Here is a 19,761-nt window from a genome sequence, read left to right as displayed (position 1 = left end):
AGCTAGGTTTGATAAATGAATTCAAAGTAAAAGAATCAGAGAATTTAGCTGACAGACTATTTAAAGTAACCCTAATAATGCATTCGTTATTTCTTAACTCTAGAAATTTAAAACTGAAAGAATCCCAGGAAATGATCTCGTTGATATCTCCCTAAGACCAGAGAAGTTAAGACGCTTGCCAAAGTTACACAGCAGGGCCAGCTATCCTCTGTCCCAGATCACCTATTAATTGTCATTCTCCTGGACACCAGGTGAATGAGTGAGTCAGGAAGTGAATGAAAGAAGTGACTCAAACAGAAACTGAGTCTTCACGGAGGGACAGAAAACCAAGGTCTTAAGATGGCACGACAAAAGGCAAAAAAAAAGAAAAAAAAATGTAAGGAAATAAAACAGACTGTCTTCACAGACTCAGCAAATGACCAACAGTATATAAGTTACAGTCAGGAAGGCTTCCTAGACAGTCAACTTATTTAGGTGGCTTTCTTCTTCCATAGCATTTTTTAAAAACTGCACATAACATAAAATTACCCATTTTAAATTCAGTGATATTTAGTACATTCACTGTACTGTATAACCATTACCTCTATCTAGTTCTAAAACATTGTTATCATCGCCAAAGAAAATCTCATCCCACTGCGTTACCTCTCACATCCCCCCTCCTCTCAGCCCCTGGAAACCACCAATTTGCTTTCTGCCTCTGCAGATTCACCCATTCTGGATATTTCGTATATAGGGAATCATATAATAAGTAAGATCTGGAGACTGACTTCCACTTAGTATAATATTTTCAAGGTTTATCCACACTGGCAGCATGTATCACTGTCATGTTTCTTTTTATGGTTGAACAATATTTCACTGCAAGGACTTCTCTAGTGGCTCAGCAGTAAAGAATCCACCTGCAGTGCAGATGTGGGTTTGGTCCCTGGGTCAGGAAGATCTCCTGGAGAAGCAAACAGCGACCCACTCCAGCATTCTTGCCCGGGAAATCCCATGGACAGAGGAGCCTGGGGACTATGGTCTGTGGGGTCACAAAGAGTCAGACACAACTGAGAGACTAAACAACAACTATTCCATTGTATGTATATACCAGTTTAGTCAACTCCTGCTGCTGCTGCTGCTAAGTCGCATCAGTCGTGTCCGACTCTGTGCGACCCCATAGACGGCAGCCCACCAGGCACCCCCGTCCCTGGGATTCTCCAGGCAAGAACACTGGAGTGGGTTGCCATTTCCTTCTTCAGTGCAGGAAAGTGAAAAGTCAAAGTGAAGTCGCTCAGTCGTGTCCGACTCTTAGTGACCCCACGGACTGCAGCCTACCAGGCTCCTCCATCCATGGGATTTTCCAGGCAAGAGGACTTAGTCAATTCCTATGTGCACCTAAAGCATCCATGGTAATTTTTGATCTCCCTTCCATCAATGAACATACTCTTAAGAGTCCTTGCTCCGAAGCCAGTCATCGCCTGTTTAGAAAAATGGAAAGCTCTCTGAATAGTGTGTGAAGTCAGGATAACAACTCTCTTCATATAAGCTATAATTTTCTTTTTTTGAATTAATTTTTTGAAGAGTATAGCTGCTTCACAATGTTGTGCTAGTTTCTACTATAAAGTGAATCAGCAATACACATACACATGTCCCCTCTCTTTTGGATTTCCTTCCCATTTAGGTCACCAAAGAGCCTTAAATAGAGTTCCCTGAGCTATACAGTAAGTTCTCATTGGTTATCTATTTTATTTTATTTTATTTTTTTGCAGAATTGTGACATAGCCCTTTTTTTTCCATTTATTTTTATTAGTTGGAGGCTAACGACTTTACAATATTGTAGTGGTTTCTGCCATACATTGACAAGAATCAGCCATGGATTTACATGTGTTCCACATCCCCATCCCCACTCCCGCCTCCCTCCCCACCCGATCCCTCTGGGTCTTCCCAGTGCACCAGCCCTGAGCACTTGTCTCATGCATCCAACCTGGGCTGGTGATCTGTTTCACCCTTGATAATAAACATGTTTCAATGCTGTTCTCTCTGAACATCCCACCCTCGCCTTCTCCCACAGAGTCTAAAAGTCTGTTCTGTACATCTGTGTCTCTTTTTCTGTTTTGAATATAGGGTTATCGTTACCATCTTTTTAAATTCCATATATATGCTTTAGTATACTGTATTGGTCTTTATCTTTCTGGCTTACTTATCTATTTTATACATGGTATCAATAGTGTATGTCAACCCCAATCTCCCAATTCATCCCACCCTCCCCAAACTGTTTTTTTTCCTATGATGCATTTCTAACAATAACCACCCTGGGAATTGAGCTTTATTATCAACATCTTTATTTTGTAGGCGAGGAAACTGAGAAGTAAAGAGCTTAAGTAGCTGTCCAGTGTCACAGCTGGCAAATGACAGAACCAGGAGGGGACCCTTCCCTTTCCATCCATCCCAGCATCAGCGTTCATCCAGCTACTCACACTAACCCAGTCACTACTCACAACACTGAGCATAAAATAGTTCTACAAAATAAATTTGTAAGAAAGGTTCTCATATTCAGGACAAGAGAGACCACAAGTCACAACTAAGTTTAGCTCTAAATATACGTTTGTCAGTTAGTCCTTGTAACTCACAAAGCATTTCTCCAAATACACAATCATATAAAAGGTTTGTAGAGTCTCATATTAGTCTACCAACTAGCTAATCCATCACGTGGTAGAGCTCCATTGAGCTATCAGACTTAAAATGCATGTGTTCTAGAATTTTTATTAGAAAAATCATTCCAAGTTGAGAATGGAGATGTCTGAAACTCAGCCTCCCCTCACAGCAGTGGTTCTCTCTGCATCCTGCCTGGCCCACCCCACCCCACCCCACCCCACTGTGCTCCAACAACAGTGCAAACACCAAGAGAGGTGAGATGGAGTCCTGCTCATGAGGAGGTTTAAACTAAAGACCTTCCCAGGCAAACCTCCAAAGAGGAACAGGGGTAGATATGAGGGTTGCATGAACTCTCAAAGCAAAGTGGCAGGATATTTAGAAAATATGAGGAGAGGTAGAGCAGTGAAGGGAAAAGACTTCTATTTCATATTTGGTAGTGAGCTGTAGTCTAGTCAAAGTTACAGGTTTTCCAGTAGTCATGTATGGATGTGAGAGTTGAACTATAAAGAAAGCTGACCGCCAAACAAATGATGCTTTTGAACTCTGGTGTTGGAGAAGACTCTTGAGAGTCCCTTGGACTGCAAGGAGATCAAACCAGTCCATCCTAAAGGAGATCAGTCCTGAATATTCATTAGAAGGACTGATGCTGAAGCTGAAGCTGCAATACTTTGGCCACCTGATGCAAAGAACTAACTCATTGGAAAAGACCCTGATGCTGGGAAAGACTGAAGGCAGGAGGAGAAAGGGACGACAGAGGATGTAACAATTGGATAGCCATCATCAAGTCGATGGACATGAGTTTGAGCAACCTCCAGGAGTTGGTGAAGGACAGGGAAGCCTACAGTCCATGGGGTTGCAAGGAGTTAGACGTGACTGAGCAACTGAATTGAAGAGAACTGAGTGAGCTGTAGGCTGATTCCAAATCATAGCCCCACATAGATTCTAATGCTAAATAATGACACTCTGTATGCCATGCCAGAGAAGGAAATGCAACCCATTCCAGTATTCTTGCCTGGAGAATCCCAGGGACAGAGGAGTCTGGCGGGCTGCCATGTATGGGGTCGTACAGAGTCAGACACGACTGAAGAGACAGCAGCAGCAGTATGCCATGCCATTTCACCACCATGATCACACAGATAATGGAGATAATACTGATTGAACATACTTTTTCTTTTTTTTGACCACTGTGCAGCACATGGGATCTTGTGTCCCTAACCAGGGCTCAAACCTATGCCCCCTGCAGTGGAAGCATCCAGTCGTAACCGCTGGGTCTCCAGGGAAGTCCCTATGTATACATTTTGAGAACTCAAAATAATAGAGGGTAAATTCTTCCCTGTACCATGCTTTCGAGTTCACAAAACACTTCACCACCCATTGTTACCTGAGGTCCTCACAACAACCTGGTGAGTTAGGATAGATATTAACATATCCATTCTACCCTTGTAGAAATTGACCATGAGAGTTTAAACTCTCTAGCCACGCAGCACACAATTTAATTTGTGGAAACAGGACCCAAAATTCAGTCTTTTTGAATCACCCTAGGTGAGTCTGCAAAAAGGAAAAGAGAAATAAAAATTGCTCCAGGCGAGAGAAACAGCAAAACATATCACACAATGTTGATGTGGAAGCAAATATGATCTTCTTCTGAGCATTTCTTACTTTTTGCCTTACTTATCCCTTCCCAAATCATGAGTCCTGAGATGAAGGTTACCTCAGGGATGGTATGTAGTTTGCTGACTACAAAGGACATGTACACATTTCTTTTCAAAGTCCAGATCTTTTCAAACCAAAGTAACTTCAGGTAGTCCAGGGATGTTCACAGTAATATTTAATTCCTACACAATGGATGTTAAAGTGTGTTAGTCACCCAGTCGTGTCCAACTCTTTGCAACCCCACGGACTGTAGCCCATCAGGCTCCTCTGCCCAAGGGATTCTCCAGGCAAGAATATTGCAGTGGGTTGCCTTTCCCTTCTCCAGGGGATCTTCTTGACCCAGGGATTGAACCCAGGTCTCCTGCATTGCAGGTGGATTCTTCACCATCTGAGCCACCTGGGAGGCACTTTTATTTATCCACAAGATGATCCCTTCTTTCACGACAGACACACAGGACAGAAATACTTTCCATAATACTGTCTTGCTTTGCTTCTAAGAATCGAATAACTCTTTAAGAAGTCTCTGAGGCTCTGTCAGGCTCTGAGGTGGCACACAGATCATTTGTCTGGCTACAGGGAAGAAGAAGTGGGCTAGTCTTCTCCCAGAGTTAGGCAGTTCCAGTTAGAGTAGGTCCAGGTTGTGAAAGACCCGCCAGTCCACCATCCCCGCCACCCTATTCTCCTACTAACATCCCAGAAGCCCCTCCATACATCACACCATGAAAACAGAGGGGGTTGCAGAGTGCCTGGGATGTAGAAGCATGAACTCCACTAGCCAACCTCACAAATAACTGCTATTCTAATACCCAGCCCAGAGTATATTATTATAATTGGTGATACATAAAGTGTTAGTGATGACTTGTTTTATTTTACTCCCTATAAAGAATGACAAAGAATCTGTATATAAGTTGGGTCGGGACTGGAGACTGGTATATGGGAAGGAGGGAGAAAATACTCACCAGTGATTTTTGCCCTGCTTCCTAAGGCTTTTTTACACTTTAGATGGACTGACCTGAGGCATAAAACATATGAGTGGAAGGTTAGAAGGGTACATGTTGGGTTTAACTCAAATTCATTCCATCAATACCTTTCTAAGAGGGAGGCAAATTTTGACTCATGTGCCTCTTATTCTCCAGCTTCTGCTTTTCAGGGGGTGGTCTTGGTAGAACAGAGTGACCCCACATTTCTGGGGTGTCATGTACTGCAACCTGAATCTGGAGCCAGAAATCCTAGACTCTGCATTTGCTATTTATTAGCCATGTGATCTTAGCTGGGCTCATAAGCCAGAATTTCTACAACTATGAAAATAATAATTGTTATGGAAATGAAATAAAGTATATGAAAAAAATTTTTGAAAACTTTAAAATGCCCTTCATGTGTAACACATCCACTCACTTCACAAATGTGTCTCCATCTAGGTGAACATAACAAATAACCAACATCCTCCCTTGTATAAGTTTATAACTAGAATTTCTAAGAAGATATAAGCTGTTTTCATGAGGAAGAAAAAAATGAAGTGGGCACTCAAACAGTTATCTAGCAAAATGAGACCAAGGAAAGGGTAACTCAGTCTGTTCTAGGCACGGAGGGGAAGGAAGGTTTGTGTTAACGTGGTTTGATTTAATATCGCGCACGTCAGTCACTGTAATCACAGTGCCAGGACTGACACAGGAATGCCCTGCTGTTGAAAATCTCATAATGAAGACGAGAACAGGACTTCACCAGTCTTCCCCCCACCCCGCCCCTAGAAGAGTTTTCCATCATTTCATTAAAAGAGAGAAAAAAAAAAACCTACCACATCCTGCTCAATAGGGTGAGTGGCTCCTGAACAGGCAAGAGATTATTTGCAAACACATTCTTTCCTTGCTTTTCCATCCCCATGGGGCCCTGCTATCATTCCCAGCCTCCTGAAACCCCGTGGCTGCAGCCTCCATCTTACTGAGCAGATTTTCAAGCAAAGTCTCCTTGTTGCCGTGCCTGCCTTCCGGAGCTGCCGGCCTGCCTGTCGGGGGTTCCAGGGCTGAATTTATTTCCCACATCTTGGACGCACAGCTCTCTCGCCACCCTCCCTCTTTCCCCTCAAGCCCTCGCTCCCCTCCCCCCTCATTCCTAAATCCTACAGCCATGACAGAAATAAATTAGCTAGAGGTACAGGTCACACCTTGGAGAGCAGTGAACGTTCTGTGGGAAATCAATAGAGAAGATGGGATTCTCAAACAGCTGAAGCAGAAGGAATGATGCATTGACGGCTATACATAAACCAAACAAAGGAGCCTGAGAGCGGCCTGCCAGGGAGGGGCGGGTGCTCTGTGAGTTCATTCATCCCAACACCTGAACCCAAGACAGCACCGCGGAAAAGACGCATCCCAGACACCTGTGCGTCTGCAGCTTTTTGCCTCGGGGATACTAAAGGTGGCTCTGCCAGTATTTGTGAAAATTAGAAACGATGTTCAGATCGCAAATGCTAATGCTGGGGGCCCCCTGGACGGCCCTAAGCAGAGTGTGTGAGATCTGTATCTATTCCAGGAAGACATCTCTCTGGCCACTGACAGCAAAGCCTGGGAGGGATCACCTAGATTGTTAACTAAGGAAATAATTCCTAAAACCTGAAGGGTGATGCAACAGAATAAGCTTTAGGCTCTCTCAGACCTGTGTTCCAGTCCTAGCCTCACCACTCGGCAGCAAAAGGATCTTAAAAAAGTCACTTTTATAAGATGCCAACATGAGATCTACCTTAGAGGCAACTAAGAGGATTAACTGGATAATACACATAAATAGGCATAGAATGGATGTTAGTTATTTTTCCTCCCTCCCTCAGCCTGATTATTGAGTAGCTTTTCCACTGCTCTTGAGTTCTGCAAGTCTTTTCAGCACAGATCACTCACAAAGGTGAGGGCTGATGAAAATTTAATCTGAGAGAAAGTTCAGGGTTCACCAAAAATAGGAAGCTCAGAAGGGCTTTTGGGATCTCCACGTATCAGCTACTAAATGCCACCCCAAATAAATAGCCTATGTTAAAGTGATATGTTTGCTATTTGAACACAGTGTCAAAACAAAACCCTATGCCTAAGTACCTCGTGGAGAGAAATTCTAAAATTTCCATTGCTCTGTTCCAAGAGCCTATTTTTCTCCTGTATCTGTTCCCTTATTTTTTTTTTTTACTTCCACAAACTGCATTTATTGAATGATATTATTCTCTTTTTCTTCTCAGTTTGAGCCTAACCTTCTTCCTCATATGCAGCTGAATTTCAGTAATGAGACACTCTCAGTGTCTCAGCCCTCACCATTATCTAAGAGACTGAATTTTTTATATTCTCAATTTTGTAATTGCACTAAAATAGCTTCCCTTGCAGCTCAGTTGGTAAAGAAACGGCCTGCAATGCAGGATACCCAGGTTCAATCCCTCGGTCGGGAAGATTCCCTAGAGAAGACAATGGCCACTCACTCTGGTATTCTTGCCTGGAGAATTCCATGGACAGACGAGCCTGGCAGGCTCGTTCATGGTGTCACAAAGAGTTGGACACGACTTAGTGACTAAACCACCACCATACATAATACAAATGCTACCATCTTTACTGTTTTTTAATAAACAGTTTAGTAACACTAAGCACATTGACATTATTGTGCAACCATCACCACGATCCATCTCCAAAAGTTTCCATCTTCCCCAACTGAAGCTCTTGTATCCATTAAAGAAAAACTGGCCGTTTTCCCCTCTCCAAGCCCCTGGCAACTACCATTCTACTTTGTCTCTATGCATTTGACTTTGGCAGGGACTTCCAGTAAGTGGAATCATATAACAGAAGCATACCCTGTTTTCTTAGTTTTACTGTGCTTCAATTTACTGGGTCCCACAGATACATCGTGTTATTTATAAATTTAGGGTTTGTAACAACCGTGCCTTGAGTAAGTCTGATGGCACCATTTTTCCAACAGCATTTATTCACTTAATGCCTCTGTCACATTTTGGTGACTCTCACAGTATTTCACTTTTTCTTTATGACCATATTCAATATTTGTTACAGTGATCTGTGATCAGAGATCTCTCATGTTACTACTATAATTGTTTGGAGGTGCCACCAAGGGCACCTAAATAAGAGGCAAATTTAACCAATAAACCTCCTATCCCTTCTGACTGCTTCACCAACCAGCTGGCCCCCAATCTCACACTGTCTTGTTGTGTGTGTTTGTGTGAGTTGCTCAGTCGTGTCCATCTATTTGTGACCCCTTGGACTGTAGCCCGCCAGGCTCCTCTGTCCTTGGAATTCTCCAGGCAAGAATACTGGAGTGGGTTGTCATTCCCTTCTCCAGGGGATCTTCCCAACCCAGAGATCAAGCCTGGGTCTCCTGCACTGCAGGCAGATATTTTACTGTCTGAGCCACTGAGAAAGCTCCTATTTTCTGAGACACAACAATACTGAAATTAGGCCAGTTGATAACGCTAGAGTGGGCCCTCAGTGTTCACGGAAGAGTTCCATGTCTCTCACTTTAAATCAAAAACTGGAACTGATTAAGTTTAGTGAGGAAAACATGTCGAAAGCTAAGCGCCTGAGCTTTCCTGGTGGCTCAGTGATAAAGAATCAGCCTGCCAACGCAGGGCACATGGGTTTGCTCCCTGATCCAAGGAGATCCCACATGCTGAGGAGCAGCTAAGCCTGTGCACCGCAACTACTGCGCCTGTGCTCCAGAGCCTGGGAGCTATCATTACCGAGCCCATGGGCCACAACCACTGAAGTCCAAGTGCCTGCGAGCCTGTGCTTCCACAGGAGAAGCCACTGCAATGAGAAACTCATGCACTGCAACTAGAGAGCAGCCCCTGCTCGCCACAACCACACAGCAATGAAGACCCAGCACAGCCAAAAATAAATAAATAAAATTATTTAAAAAAAAAAAAGAGCTAAGCCCCTTGTGCCCAAGTTAGCCACGTTGCAAATGCAAAGTAAACATTCTTGAAGGAAATGAAAAGAGCTACTAAAGTGAACAACAAATGATAAGAAAGTGAAACAGCCTTATGGCTGGTTTAAAGAAAGTTTTAGTGGTTTGGATAGAATATCAAACCAGTCACAACATTCCTTTAAGCCAAAGCCTCATCCAGAGAAAGGCCTTAATTCTCTTCAATTTTATGAAGGCTGAGAGAAGTGAAGATGCTGCAGAAGAGAAATTTGAAGCTAGCAAAGTGTGATTCATGAGGTTTAAGGCAATAAGGTAAGTCCATAATCTCAAAGTATTTTACAAGATGAAGCAACAAATGCTGATACAGAAACTGAAGCAAGTGATCCAGAAGATCTAGCTAAGACAATTAATAAAAATGGCTACAATACACAACAGATTTTCAATGCAGACAAAACAGCCTTCTCCTGGAAGAAGATGTCATCTAGGAATTTCATAGCTACAGAGGAAAAGTCAATGCCTGGCGTTAAAGCTTCAAAGGACAGGCTGATTCTCTTGTTAGGGACAAATGCAGCTGGTGAACTTATTGAAACCAGTGCTCATTTACTGTTCTGAAAATCCTAGGACCCTAAGAATTATGTCAATTCTACTCTTCCTGTGCTCTTTAAATGGAACAAAGAAGACTGGATGAGAGAACATGTGTGTATTGTCATTTACTGAACAATTTAAGCCCATTTTTGAGAACTACTGCTCAGGAAAAATATTCCTTTTGAAATATTACTGCTCATTGACTACACACTTGATCACCCCAGAGCTCTGAGGGAGATGTGCAATGAGATTGGTGTTGTTTTCATGCCTGTTCATACAAAATCCATTCTACAGCCCATGGATCAAGGAGTCATTTTGACTTTCAAGTCTTTTTATATAAGAAATACATTTCATAAAGCTATAGCTGCCATAGATAGTAATTCCTCTGATGGATCTGGACAAAGTAAATTGAATACCTTTTGGAGTGGAAAAAATGCCATAAAGAGCATCTGTAATTTATGGGAAGAGGTCAAAATATCAACACTAATAGGAGTTTAGAAGAAGTTGATTCCAACCCTCCTGGATGACTTTGAGGGGATCTAGACTTCAGTGGAGGAAGTAATTGAAGATGTGGTAGAAAGGGCAGGCGAACTAGAATCAGATGTGGAGCCTGAAGATGTGAACGAATTGCTGTAAACCGATAACAACATTTTCAGGGATGATGAGCTGCTTCCTGTGGATGAGCAAAAATATAAAAATGGATGCTTAAGATGATATCTACTCCTGGTACAGATGTGGTGAAGACTGTTGAAATGACAATAAAGGATTTAAAACATTACATAAATTTAGATGCTAAAATAGCTGCAGGGTTTGAGAGAACTGACTCCAATTTTGAAAGGAGTTCTACTGTGGGTAAAATATTATCAAACAGCATTGCATACTACATGCAGTACTGATGAAAGGAAGAGTCAGTCTATGTGACATACTTCACTGTTGTCCTAATTTTAATAAATTGCCACAGCCACCCCAATCTTCAGAACTACACCCTGATCACTTAGCAGCCATTGCAGTTTCCACCAGCAAAAAGATTACGACTCACTGGACAATCAGATGCAGCTTACCATTTTTTAGAAATATTTTTAATTAAGATATGCACACTGTTTTTAGACATAATACTATCTCGCAGTTAACAAACTATAGTATAAATATAACTTTCATATGCTCTAGGAAACCAAAAACATTTGCAACTTGCTCTATTGCTATCATCACTTTACTGCAGTGGTCTGGAACCTAATATCCAGTATCACTGAGGTATGCCTATACTTGTCTTTTTCTGTCCGATTTGTTTCACTTAGCATAATGTCTTCAAGGTCCATCCATGCAGTAGCATGTGTCAGAATTTCCACCTCTTTTTTAGATTGAATAATATTCTATTGTGCGTATATACTGTTTTCTGTTTATCCACTCATCTGCTGATGGTCACTGGGGTTGCTTCCACCATTTGGCTCCTGTGAATAAAACTGCTGTGAACATGGCTATACAAATATCTCTTTGAGATCCTGCTTTTACTTATTTTGGTTATACACTCAGAAACGGAGTTGCTGTATCATATGGTAATTCTAGAGATTCCCTAGTGGCTCAATGACAAAGAACTTGCCTGCCAATGCAGGAGACGTGGGTTCAATCCCTGGGTTGGGAAGATCCCCTGGAAAAGGAAATGGCAACCCACTCCAGTATTCTTTCCTGGAAAAATCCCACGGACAGAAGAGCCTGGCAGGCTACCGTCCATGGGATCACAAAAGAGTCAATTATGACTTAGTGATTCAACAACAACAATGGTAATTCTATGTTTAACTTTTTGAGAAACTGCCATACTGTTTTCCATAGCAGCTGTACCATTTTACATTTCTACCAAAAGTGCACATGGTTCCAATTTCTCCACATCCTTGCCAACACTTGTCATTTTTGTTAAAGTAGCCACCCTAATGGATGTAGTGGTTCGCCCATCTTCTCAGAGAGTTTGGGGGAAATATGCATGTGTCAACAATTTGTCTGGTATGCTGACTTGCTGTTAATTTCTAGTTTGCATACAGGAACTTCTTATGCTCAAACAAATGTTGCTCTGGCTACATTTTCTATATAGTCTTCCTGTCTTTTCAAAGTCTTCCGTCTTCCACTAATTTAGGAAATGTAGTGTTAATTTGGGCAATTAAAAAGACTTCAGGGGAAGGAAAGGAAATGTCCATCAATAGATGAATGGACAAAGAAACTGTGAGACACACACACACGGAATACAACTCAGCCATAAAAAAGAATGAGATTTTGCCATTTGTGACAAGGATGGACCTAGAGGGTGTCATACTAAGTGAAGTAAGTCAAAGTAAATACCAGGTGATTTCACTTACATGAGTAATCTAAAAAACAAAAAATTAATGAACAATCAGAAAGAGACTCATAGATACAGAGAACTGGTGATTTCCAGAGAGGGGTTGGGGTATGGGTGAAATAAGTGAAGGGAAATAAAAGGCACAAAGTTCCAGTCACGAAACAAATAATTCATGAGAAAGCAATATACAGGATAGGGAATATAATCAATTATATAATAACTTTAAATGGTAACAAATGGTAACTAGGCTTAGCATGGTGAACATATCGCAATGTATACAAATGTCAAATCACTATTTTGTACACCTGAAATTAATGCAACGTTGTATGTCAACTCTATTTCATGTTTGTTTAAAAAACTAGTTTTTAGTCCTCTCATTCAAAGCAGTTTGTCTAGCTCTGTCAGTCATGCCACCTACCATTTAAGTAAGTGAGGCAGAAAGGCTTTCTAGAAGCAAAAAAGTGAAACACTAGAACTCTGAGATAACAGCCAGGGGATAGGTGTAAAACAGATGCTTGCATAGCAGCCTACCTTCTTCTAAATCACTTTAACCTTTGATCTTCCCACCTGAAGGAATTCCTGCTTACATTCCACTTTTCAGATGTGAAAACTGAGGTGCTGTGAAGTGAAATAATTGACTCCAAGCCACACAGCTGGAAGATTTCAGGGTCAGGACCCAAATCCCAGTCATGTCACTTCCATCCTGTTTTTAAACTACATGATACTACCTAAAAATGACTGAGGTCTTCATTTCTGAAGCTGCAAAATTTTAAGGATCTAACTATAGGCAGGGGGTGAGGGATAATTTCTATCTGTTGTTCAACAGCTCCCCAAAAGCAGACAGTGCACAGAGCATGAAGCACTGTCTCTTCCTGGGACCAGACTTGCCCAGCTCTGAACAACTCATGTTGATAGATTCAGAATTAGACAAGAAACAGGCATCCTCCATCTAAGAAGCTTGGAAAAGTACTACTCAATAGCCAAGTCTACTGGACCACAGTCATCTTTTTTCCACCTAAAATGCGTTGTGGACGCTTTCTGATTACACAAGACAAGGTATGCCCAGTTGTTCAATTACATGAACCCTTTTTGCCATGTGCAGCTGGCCCTGGGTATCCACAGGGTATCGGTTCCAGGAATCCCCACCTTCCCACGGGTACCAAAATCCACACGTGGAGACTTCCCCATTGGTCCAGTGGCTAAGACTCTGCACTCCCAATGCAGGGGGCATGGGTTTAATCCCTGGTAGGAGAACTAAGACCCTGCATGTAGCAACTAAGAGTTCACATGCTGCAACTAAAGTGTCCTGCAAGCTACAACTAAGACCCAGCACAGCCACATAACTAATTAAATAAATATTGTTTTTTTAAAAATCCACACATAAAAAAAAAAAAAATAAATAAAAAAAAAAATAAAAAAAAAAAAAAATAAAAATCCACACATGTTTAAGCCTTATGTACAATAGGGTAGTATAGTTGACCCTGGTAGACAGTCCCTGGTTGGTTGAAACTGAGGATGCCAGACATGCAAATACAGAGGACCAACCATATACTTCTCCCCTCAGGGCAGATTTACTCCCCTTTAAGCTTCCCGTGGATATTGTGAACTTTGAAGACTGTTGGTAAAATAAAATCTAGTGTTGGGTACATAACAGCTGCTCAAGAAATTGAGACCCACCTACCCCATCCCCTGGGAGTGACCTTCCCTTTCCAGTAAGGACAAGTGGCTGAAGGCCATGGCGAGGCATCTGAAGGAGAATACAACTAAAGAACTTAAGAGGATTACACCTCTACTCATCCTCCTCTGCTCCCGCAGCCTGCTTCATGCTTCTGCTTCTCCACACCTGTTTTGTTAGTCTGTGCTTCCCTTCACACACACCATCTATTCAGCTAGACTGAACATGTTCTGAGGGAAATGGCCCTGCCCTTCACCACATTTGGCAGCCCTGTGATGGTGAACTTGGGGCTTCCCAGGTCAGTGGTAAAGAATCTGCCTGCAATACAGGTGATGCAGGGGATGTGAGTTCGATCCCTGGGTCAGAAAGAACCCCTGGAGGAGGAAATGGCAATCCACTCCAATATTCTTGCCTGGTTCTGGTGGGCTACAGTTCATGGGGTTGCAAAAAGTCGAACACAAATGAGCACGCACCCGTGCCATGATGGTGGATTTACATTTCTCTATCCAGAGAATACTCAATGAGAAAGCATTGGCCTAGTCAGAAACAAGCCTTTGAGTTCTCTAGGGGGATCTTGATAACACAGTGCCAAGTGTAATCCCAGGAGCTTCAGGGTCCAGATAATCCATCAGTGTAAACAGCCGAGTTGGTGCTGTTCAGAAGGACCAAGAAAAACAAACTCATGACAATTCTGTGGCTTGCCCGTATGTGTGCCTTCCCTCATTTTTCTATACCTACCAGACCCATGGTCTGGGAATAACTTAAACTATCCATTCTTCCCTTAGAAGAATCATAGAAGATTCCTCCCATGCTAGAAGCCTGCACTTGAAGGTCCTCAGAGATAACTAGATGTGACCCAACAGCACTGGTCCTCCTGGACAATGACCTCCCTCCGGCCTGTCCCTGAACAGAGACCAAGGAGACCCCTGCTCTTGTCTCAGGTATCTCCTTGGGCCATTCAGCACAGTTTGAGTTTTCAATATGCCTAACTCGCCTTATGATGCGAACTCACCATCACAACCATCCTGAGGATCTAGGAGCTGAGCTAAGAGCTGATTGAAAGTGAAAATGTTAGTTGTTCAGTCCTAACTGACTCTTTGCAACCACATGGACTGTAGCCCACAAGACTCCTCTACCCGAGGAATTCTCCAAGTGAGAATACTGGAGTGGATTGCCATTTCCTTCTCCTGGGGATCTATCCAACCCAGGGATCAAACCCAGGTCTCCTGCACTGCAGGCAGATTTTTTACCTCCTGAGCCACCAGGGATTGGGAATCCCAATCAGAAGAGCTGACACTTAGCTTGGGTAACACAGAACACACACAACAATGAGAGCACGCACTGTTCAAAACACTGGAAGGTTTACTCTGCGTGAAGCATCATCTCATAGAATCCTCATGGCCAACCCTGTGCTAGATACCCCCAATCTACATACAAGGAAACAGAGACACAAAGGAACTCAGGAAAGTCCGTGCACATTAGGACCATGTGATACAAACTAAGCCCATGTACCAAAGCCAACTACTGAGTCCTAGAGTCTGTGCTCCACAACGCGCAAGAAGCCTGTGCACCGCAACTAGAGAAAGCCCCACACAGCAAAAACCCAGCACAGACAAAAATAAATAAAATGGATAATTTTAAAAGGCCATGTGCTTTGTCATTACTCCATATGGCACACATCTAGAGGTCCCACAGTCAGGATTCAAAGCCAGCTCCCCAATGCCCTGAGTGTGACTGTGGGTGATGGTACATAGCTTTTCCAGCCTGAATTTCCTCCTTCACCATGGGACTAACAATAAAGTTCCTGCCACTATCACTCATCTTATATTCATGAATCATGGAACTCCTCCTATTGTATTATCCCTACACCTCAGGAAGTCCAGGGGGTCCCATCTATATTCAGGATGGTCTAGAACTTCAGACCCTGAGTTGGGCAACCTGAATTCCCATCCTCTTCCTGACCTCAGGTGGCAAGTCATTCAATCTTTTGATGTTTATCATTTGTCAAAGGAAAATGTCAACACTGGCCTGTCTGTTGTAATGAGTAGTGTTGAAGGTAAGATAAAAGGAAAGAGGCAAAAGATCCCTGAAAGTTTTGCAAGCACTTCTCCAATTTAAGAAACCATCCTAGTAAGGGATTCAGTTAAGAGAAAATATTGCACAAAATAACTACCATCATCTAAAATGTCAAAGTGAATGGGGAAACTGAGTCTAAGATACAGAAACTCAGTCCAGACTGCTCTTGATTATTGCATAGGTAGAGCCTTGAACCAGAGCTTGAGGGCTCTGGCTGCTGGTTCTAACACGGCCACTGCTCGGGATGAGTCACTAGGCTTCACTGTGAAATAAGGATATGATGCTTGCCTTCCCCAAGCCCAGAAGGTAGGGTGTGGGCAGGATACAGAAACACTCACAGCATTTGAGACAAGAAAACCTCTAGAAAGTCAATTATATGCATTTTTTTCAACGTGATGTCAGACTTTTTCTTTTTTTCTCCCACTCACTTTCCCTTGTCACAGTCTAAATTTTATCCAGATGTGAACATGAAGAGGCCTGTCTTTGTTTGCTCTCTGCCTCTATGCATACCCTTTCATTTTCCTTTGTGCCTCAATAGGTTTCCATACTATTCTTTAGAACACAGGCCATGAAAAGGGGGACAAAGTTGCAGAGGGATGCAGGGGAGTCAGGGAAAAAGGAGGTATAGAATGCTCCAGAATGTGTGTTTCCTCTCTCTTAATACAGACAGAGGCAAGACAAGAGAGGGTCCTTGAGTCCAGACAAATGCCATCAGCCATGCAAAGCTTCCCAGGCAGCACTGTCCAGAGCCCACAGTGCAAGTGGCGTGCACGCGTACACATACACACACAGACACACACACAATTTCATGGAAAACTGTGCTCTCTCATCCCAGAAAGGATTTGTTGTTTCAATTAAACCCATCAAGATCTACACCACATGTTAGGAGAGAAAGGAAAAACCAAATCAAGCCTGAATTACTTTGGCCACCTCCTTGGGGATCGATCTATATCAAATAAACCACCATCTATGCATTGGAGAGGCTTTTACTTATGAAAAACAGAGGCAGGTGCAGAGTGGCAGCAATGATACTAAATCAAAACCCTGAGAGCAGAAGAAAGTGGATTGAGATGCATCCACTTAGCTCCTCTACTTATGTCGAAATCGCAGGACAGGGAGCAAGCAGATCACAGCCCTGGTGGGGTCTGGCTTCTTCGTCCTCGTCTCATTGAGGTCCCTTCCCACTGAGTTTGCTCACTGCTTCAGCTGCCCAGTGAGAACAGATGAACAGAAGTTAAAAGAACAAGGTCAGCCCATCAACTAAAGTCTTATTTCACATGCTGCCCCACCTCTATCATCCCTTTCTGGGACATAAAGATGGAGAATGAAGGGCAGAGGTGCTAATGCATTTGATTTCCTATGAAACTGTGGTCTTTTCATTTACATCCCCTGAATAGCTGGCTAGTCTGATTTACACATTGATAATATGTGATGCTTTGTATTCCAGCAAATATTTAATCCCTGACTGATCAATAATCCCTGTCTGGCTGTTCTTTTTTTGAAAAGAAATAAATCCCCTTTTTACTCTTAAAATTCTTGAATAAAATTAAACTGCTTTAGCCCAAGATGCACTGTTCCTACGTGAAGCCATGTGGTTTCATAACCTCAGTCCTCGGATGTCTTAAAGGGGCTGCCTTTGCCAACTTGCTATTTCTGAGATCCCTACAGCTCTCTAATCTGAGTTTTCTGTGTCATCCATTGATATTAAAGTCTTATCTGCCCTTTTTTAATTAAAAAAGCAAAATTATTAACCAAAATCAGTGAATATATAGCAGGCAATATTTTTGCATTTACTTCTTATTTTCACCGAGAAGGTCTTGATTTTAATTCCTTCATTACAAACCTGTTTCTGCCTTTCTAAATACTCTTTCCCTCCAAAACTATATTTTAAAAAAAAAGTTTCACTCCTACACAAATTCTAAAATAAAATCTGTACTCCTTTCCCCTTTTCTCAGCATTAAGAGTTGAACATTACAAAAAATGCACATTAAACATAGAAAGAGGTGGCTCTCCTCTCTGTAAGGGGCTCCCAGTGCAGCCTCAAAGCCCACCAAAAGTTCCAAAAACAACAGCAACGGAAAACAAACTCTCTTTCATCTTTGGCAGCAACAAAAGCAATAACTTTCACCAAACCAACCCACGCCAAGAATTAATATAACACAGAACACATCCACATTCAGACCATTATGGCTACATCAGCTTACCACAATATTTGTTTGAAAAACACATAATTTGCGGTAGAGAGAGAGAACCTCTAATACAAAAAAGAGGTTCTTTCAAATGCAAATGAACCAAAAGACATATCTTCCCTGTGTTTGGAAAATCGCTCCAACATATGAAAAACATACTTTTTGTGTGGAAAAGAAATTTTTTTTGATGTACACCCACTTAGTTGAAAAGGCAATTAAATTTGCTGTAGATTACCTTAACAGTTGAGAAAAGTTTAACTTCTGGCTCCAGAAGTCCTAAGGACTTTATTAGCAGACCTAAGTAGTCTTCTGTTCCCAGGTAGCAAAGTTTCTTTTCTTCTCCACTGAAATGCTGGTGTGAACACTGAAGGACATTGTATTACTGAACTGATCGGAAAAAGATATTGTTTCCAATCTTCTGGCAGGAAGAAAACAGAGAGAGAAAAGAAAGAGAGAGAAAGAAAGGGGAGAAAGAGAGAGAAAAGCAGGGCAAAATGCAGTCTAATCGAGCATTCTTCCTCGTGGAAAAAAAAAAAAAGTAAATCCAGGATTCTGGACCGGGTTCAAACATAGCTTGACAGGCTACAGGAGAATTTACACTGAGCATGCTTAGCCCCGCACGGCTTGCATGAGACGCACTTAATGAATATTACTTCCTTCCCACTGGCTATTCCTGCTGGAAGTCCACACCCACTCCGCTTTCAGAAGTCAGGAATTTAGCTCCAGCCAAAGTCCAGAAAACACGCTTATGGGGAGACAAGGCCTCACCGATCCATAAACTTTCAGGTTATGACCTGCAGGTCAGTTTGACAAATAGAACATGAAGGTGAATTTTTTTTCTGCCCTTGGTTGTGTTCCCAGCTTTGTGCCTGTCCTAAAGTGCAGTTCCCCTGGAGAAAAGAGAAATTGCTTTTTTTCTAAAGAACACCACGTCTTAAACGCCAGTGTAAAGGCCTTTCCAGATGAAGCTTCCAAACCCAGATTAGAATAAAGGTCATCTGTATATCAGAACACACTGTGAAAATGCTTAGACTTTCAGGAATGTTTCTTTTTTTAATTTCTACCCTAAATGTATTCTTTCTGATAACTCATACATCATGTCTTTCTAAAATGGTATACACCAGTAGACAGTGTTGAAATATGTTCAAAATTCAGATTTAATCTGTCCTGCTGCCCAGGTCATACTTTAAGAAAAAAAAGGTTTTAATTTTCAAACAATGCTTTCCCCTTCTCTAAATCCCTTTGTCATGTTTAATGATGGGAGGCCTGAGATTCTGAAAAAATGTAAAAATGGACTATTTCTCTGACAGTCCAAGAAGGCAGGATTCTTACCCTGCAAATGAAAAGGGTTGAAGACAGAGAACTTAACATAGACAGCATAGTAATGAAAGGGTATTTTATATTTAAAATAATCACAATAATAAAATATCTTTTGTTTTTCTTCTGACATTTTCAGGGTACCATTCATGGGTTTCTGGGCTTTATCAAATTACAAATTTAAATATGATTAAATACTCATTTGGAATTAAAGTACTTATTTGCCTAGACACACACACATACACACCAATTTGTGTCTGAAAAGAAATGACATCACAGAGGAGGAGAAGCAATAGAAATTTCCTAAGTGTGCAGGGAAATATGATGCACCCAGACTCTAATACAAAGCCTGCCTAACTAGCATTGATTTCATGGATTAACACAAGGGGCTTCTGTATACCTTATGAGTAAAC

The sequence above is a fragment of the Muntiacus reevesi genome, chromosome 9 (genome assembly GCF_963930625.1).
Source record: "Muntiacus reevesi chromosome 9, mMunRee1.1, whole genome shotgun sequence".
NCBI classification, from domain to species: domain Eukaryota; kingdom Metazoa; phylum Chordata; class Mammalia; order Artiodactyla; family Cervidae; genus Muntiacus; species Muntiacus reevesi.
Note: the sequence above shows the minus strand (reverse complement) of the source record.